General features: G+C 41.5%; 1 long non-coding RNA gene across 1 annotated transcript; it reads right to left on the bottom strand.

Annotated features, from left to right (window-relative positions):
* Positions 1 to 2206: 2206 nt before the first annotated feature.
* LOC127531175 (uncharacterized) lies at positions 2207 to 6038 on the bottom strand. Its single transcript, XR_007938160.1, has 2 exons — positions 5399 to 6038; positions 2207 to 3314 (listed from the first exon to the last, which is right to left on the bottom strand). It is a non-coding gene; the product is annotated as an uncharacterized LOC127531175 (long non-coding RNA).
* Between the last annotated feature and the right edge of the window lie 97 nt (positions 6039 to 6135).

The following is a 6135-nucleotide window of genomic DNA, read 5'->3' as shown; positions in this document are numbered from 1 at the left end:
GGTGTTAACATTTGCACGGGTGTGTCAGCTACTACTACTACTAGTAAAACCATTTGTGTGTTGCTTCAAAACTTAATAATGTTGGTTATGTCTTTGATATCTTTGCTATCTGACTCAGAGATATTCTTGCTGGGGTTCTTCAGTGTTACACTCATCTGTTTAAATACATTCAAAACATTTCATGAAGCAGGCATGGAGCTGCACATATTTTATTACAACTTTATTTCATGTGCAGATCTCCTCTGCTGCAGTGACACACTGTTGTATCCTGTCGTCACAATGTCTCAGTATAAAGACAGGAGCACTCGAGCTGCGTGGATTCCAGCAGTATGTTCACACCTGAACAGCCATGTTCTTTCAGCAGGATGAGAAAATGTTCCAAACAGCTTCACAAAATTTAAAATCCCTGCTCTGCTGATGAAGGATGTCATGATAGCAGAAATGTAGCGGTCTGTACTAATACCATATCCATCCAGATATTCAGTTTGGTTCTTCTGCCTGCTCCACCCACCACCACAGTCCAGACTCCATCTGCTCTAATCATCAAGGATTGCTTACATACTTTCTCACAATTTTTGTTGAAACAGAGTTTAAAGGTGCTTCAGATTTCAAAGACCTACTTTTAACCCATATCACTTCTTACATGTTGTTTCAAGCTTAATTCCCACATTATTTTTTCCACAGATGTTTCAGAATCACAACCTCTCAGCTGTGTGACTTCTCAGGTGGAGCACCAGGCTCAGGCTGTCCCGACAACAGAAATATTTCCCACATATTCCACAAGAATATGGTAGAAACTGCACTTTATGATTAAAATTGCACTCCTTAATTTAGGTGCATCATTCTCAGCTTGCCTGAGAAAAATATCAATTTAAGGCAAGTCTCAAAGAGACTTTGATTAAACAAAGTTGATCAATCTCATTCTACACTGCAAAAACTCAAAATCTTACCAAGTCTATTTGTCTTATTTTTACTCAAAATGTCTCATCTTACTTGATTTAAGATAAATTCAGTCAACAAGTGACATTTCAGCACAACAAGTCCTCAAATTCATACGACCACATCGGTCGTATGTAACGTACACCGGAATACGACCCATGAGAGCGTATTTACGTTAGCACCCTTACGGGGAAAAGGAACGCATTATGGGATTTAATTCGAGAAACGGCTTTTCCCTCGCGAAACGGCTTTTTCCTCACTTTCCCAGCACGGGTTTAGGGTTAGGGTTAGGGTTAGGGTGAGGGAAAGGGATAGGGATAGTGTTAGATAAAAGTTTGTTCATGGTGACGTTTTACCTGCGACACCGGAGTGTCGATATTTATTCAACCGCCAGAGGTCGCATAGTCAAAACGTAACACTCGGTCGTAATACGGACGTGTACAGACGACCCATAAGGTCGTTTTTGGTTTGAGGACAGGCTGTTTCAGCAAGATGGAGGGGCTTGTTTTAAGACAATGCATCTTAAATATCTTATAACATCCTAAATATCTGATTTTTATGTGAATGTTCTTAAAGAAAATATTAGAAGTTTTACTGATATATATGTAATGACTTTAGATATTTTAGGATTTTTCTGGAATATTTTTACTCATTATTTGAAAATATTTACAAGAATTTTCTTGCCAATTTAGGGGGATTTTTAAAAATAAAACTTTTACGACAAACTTTCAAGGAATTATTGGAATTTTCTTCCTGAAGGTTTTGCAAATTTTCAGAAATTTGGGGAATTTTCTTGCTGAATATTTGGATTTTTTCAGACAAGGAACCAATATTTTGTGGTGCCCGTCAATGAGGACAACCGAAGGGCTAATACATCTCAAATTAGGATGTTACATGAAAGCGAAAATCTATTTTTGAGTGAAAAACTGCTTTATTTAAGCATATCTGGCTTATTTTAAGACACCTAAGCTTGACAATTCTGGTAAAAAATAGTTTAAAACAAGTTTCTCTGCTAATTTTAAGATCTCAATATTCTAAATCTTACCAAGCCATTTTTCACTTGTTCTGATGGCAGATTTTTTAATTTATTGTAAGATAAAAGGTCTCTCAAATAACCCTAACCCTAACCCTTATTTCAAGGTAAAAGTTCCTTGAAATAAGTTTTTTTTCTTGTTTTGAGAGGGACATTTTTTCCAGTGTAAAAGTCATAAACTCTGATTTCATTGACCTCCAGTTCCTAAAGCAAGGAAATACACCGTAGAACCGATAATTATGCACAAACATTTATTAACAAATACTACAAACAATAATGATAATACATTGAATTTTCCTAAAAGCCCAAGTTACATTCTTAAAGTCAAAAACAAAAACTGAACTAAACTCAAGAAAGCCCAAAAGAAAAGCTAAAACAACGCTGAACTTCAAACTCCGTTGCATTCCAGTGACTTTCCTCTTTGAATCTTTGTGTGTTGCTCTGGAATGTTCTGCTCCTTAATACGCTACACTTCTCACCTGTGTGACCTCTCATGTGGACAGTCAAATGTCCCCGTTGACCCCGTTTATCCACATGTTTCACAAAGATATGGCTTTTGTGAATTGCCATGTGTCTATAACGTGTCGATACACGAGAAAATCTTTCTCCACAGGTGTGACAAACATACGCCTTCTCTCCTGTGTGACTTTTCATGTGAGTCTTGACATGGGTCCGTTGACTGAAGCTTTTTCCACAGGTGTCACAAGAATACGGCTTTTCACCTGTGTGGGTTCTGTGATGTCTTGCTAAATCTGACTTGTGCCGAAAAGCTTTTCCACAGACCTCACATATTAGAGATTTTGTTGCCTTGCCATTATCACACTGTCTCTCAGACATTGGATCATTACATCATTACTGTTTCTGCGATGTCTTGGCTTCAGATTGACACATCTAGTTGATCCTGAGTGTACATCCTTGCTTCCTTCCTGGTCTTGGCTCTCAGCTGCACAAGAGATGTGAAGCTGGAGCTGATCGCTGTTTGGTTTTGGTTCACTGTGGTCACTTTCCTCATAAGCAGGAGTCACCATAAAGTTATCAGTCTCTTGTTTCAATCCAAGTTGCTCTTCCTCCTGACTGGAGCAGAGTTCCTCTTGATCTGTTTTAATTAGTGGAAGCTCTGTGTTTGACTGATTCAGAATGGTGCAGAATTCTTCCTGCTCCCTTTTCATTTGAGGAAACTCTAGGTTTGATTGCTCCAGACTGGCACAGAGTTCCTCCTGCTCATCTTTAATCCGTAGAGGCTCTGGGTCATTGTGGTCCACCATGGAGTTTCTCTCCTGGTCATGGGGCTGATGGTCAACAACAGTCTTCTCATTCTCACAGACATAAGACTGTGGGAGCTCTGGAGGGACAAAGAGACAAAAGATAATAGTTACTACTGTTATGATGGGAGAACACACATCTGTCACTTTGTCCAGGACTGTCTGTCTCCAACAAATTCAGCTCGGGTCAAATGTTTCATGTAAAAAGAGTTTTATGGCTTATAAATGAAGTCTGAGAGCCATGAAACAGCAGCAGGAATAATACAAGCTTCTCCAAATGACTGGACATTTCTATGAACACGCTGTTCCACAGTGGATACAGGATCACAAAGATTCTCATGGTAAACACCACTGGGTACTTTTCTACACACCACACAGACAGGTTTGATGTGGATCCATTAAAATCTGTCTGAATAAAGCTGCTGTCCTTTTCAGCCTTCAAACCTGTCAGGACATTTCTATTTTAATGTTATTCTTATTTTACTGTTGGTTACTGTACTGCTGATTTGACTCATCACTGAAATACAATATGTTAATAGTGGAATATAGTTGAAAACACAGGATGAAGGTGGAGGATCAGCTGCTGCAGAATAATGTCAGCGGGGTCTGGAGGGGCCGGAAAACCATCTCTGGCCACAAAGACCCCAGGACTGAACTGAAACAGGACCAGGAGTGGATAAAAGACCTGGAGAGCTTCTTTAGCAGGTTTGACCAGCCAGCCACCCCTCCCCAGCCCAGTCCACCCTGCAGCAGCCACCACTGCCTCTGTCTGCACCCCCACCCACTGCATCACCACTCTTTACTGCTCCACCACAGCTCTCCTACCATCACACCTCCCCTACAAGGCCCCACACTCACAACCATGTCCAGCCTGGTACTGGTGTTGAAGATCTCGCACCACAAGGACTTCAACCGCTACAGGTCGGTGGCACTAACATCCCACTTGATGAAGACCCTGGAGAGGTTGGTCCTCTGACATCTGCAACACATCATTGGACACGCCTACCAGCCTGGCATCGGGGTTGATGATGCAGTCATCTACCTCCTGCACAGATGCCTCTCTCACCTGGACAAGACGAAGAGCACTCTGAGAATCATGTTGTATGATTTCTCCAGTGCCTTCAACACCATCAAGCCTGCGCTTCTGGGGACAGACTGGAGCAGACAGGAGTGGACTCTCACCTCACAGTGTGGCTGCTGGATTACCTCACCAACCGGCCACAGTTTGTGAGGGCAGGGGACTGTGTGTCCGACACTGTGCTCTGCACTACAGGGACCCCACAAGGAACTGTCCTTGCCCCCTTTCTTTTCAACCTCTACACGGCACACTTCTCCCATCACACCACAAACTGCCGTCTTCAGAAGTTCTCTGACGACTCTGCCATCGTCGGCCTCATCACGGACAGAGATGAGGAGTAGAGAACTCAGCTGGGACTTTGTGGACTGGTGCCTGCTGAACTACCTACAGATCAACATGGTGAAAACCAAGGAGCTGGTGGTGGACTTTAGCAGGAACAGACACGTCTCCTACACCAGTGAACCTCCAGGGAACAGACATTGAGACTGTGGACTCCTACGGGTGCTAGGGTGTTCATTTGAACTATAAACTGGACTGGACTACTAACACCTACTAACAGAGCAGACGCCACCTACTCAGAAAACTGAGGTCCTTCGGGGTGCAGGGAGCCCCTCTGAGGACCTTTTGTGATTCTGTGGTGGCATCAGTCATCCTGTATGGAGTGGTCTGCTAGAGCAGCAGCAACTCAGCAACAACAGAAACTCCTAGTTTCCACAGACTCATTCCACCTCAGTCTTGTAGTAGACCACTCCAGGAAGACCCCCACTCAATTTGGGGTCAATCTGATGTGGCATTTCAAAATAAAAGACCTCATAAATCCACATATCTAGGAGTGTATTATTGCAAAATTATGATTCATATTGCAGGAAAACTGTACTCTGTGGAAACTAGGAGTTTTCCTGCAATATGAATCATAATTTTGCAATAATACATTCCTAGATATGTGAATTTTAGAGGTCTTTTATTTTGAAATGCCACATCAGATTGACCTCAAATTGAATGGGGGTCTTCCTGGAGTGGTCTATATTACCGTAATGTCAAGTATACACAGGCTCCCCTAAATACGAGGGCTTGCTCACTTCACACCTTTGTCGACGGAGCTGGATTGCTTCACACCAGTTACTGGACGATGTTTTTTTCAAACTCTGTGAATATTTCTCCAGCAGCAGCAGCCAGTCTGTCGCTGATCAACTCTCTCAGATACTCAGCTGAACGCATCGTTACTTTAACGCTCTAATATTTCTCAATGATATTATAATACAGTTATAATACAGCCGTTTTATAGCTCAGTCCACACAGCAGTGAGGCCAGCCCTACTCATGCTTCTTGTTTACAACCGCCAGGTGTTACAGTGTGAAGCTCCGGGCAGAAACACAAAGTAACTTTTTCTTCCGCCCTCTTCGTCTTTATCCATTTGTCTCTCGTCGAGGTTGTTGGTGTTCATCTAAAATATGCCCAAAAATATAAAAAACTGATCCTGAACAACAGCAACGCTACAAAGAAAAAACTATACAGAAAATAACTGCATATATGTCATACTGTTCATTTATCTATTTTTACATTGTCTTCTACAGTTTATTCCATTTATATACTTCATGTGCAGACACCCAAACTGCTCATGATGTACTTATACTGCTTCTTTTGCACTTACAGTTACATGCTCAACTGCATTTGTCTTTATACTTGACTGGAAAAAATGCTTGTCTCAAAACACGAAAAAAAAATATTTGAGAGACCTTTTATCTTACAATAAATTTAAAAATCTGCCAGTAGAACAAGTGAAAAATGGCTTGGTAAGATTTCTTGAAAAATATATGATATTT

This window comes from Acanthochromis polyacanthus, chromosome 19 (genome assembly GCF_021347895.1).
Source record: "Acanthochromis polyacanthus isolate Apoly-LR-REF ecotype Palm Island chromosome 19, KAUST_Apoly_ChrSc, whole genome shotgun sequence".
In the NCBI taxonomy this organism is placed as follows: Eukaryota; Metazoa; Chordata; class Actinopteri; family Pomacentridae; genus Acanthochromis; species Acanthochromis polyacanthus.
This window is presented reverse-complemented; position numbering and strand designations above follow the sequence as displayed.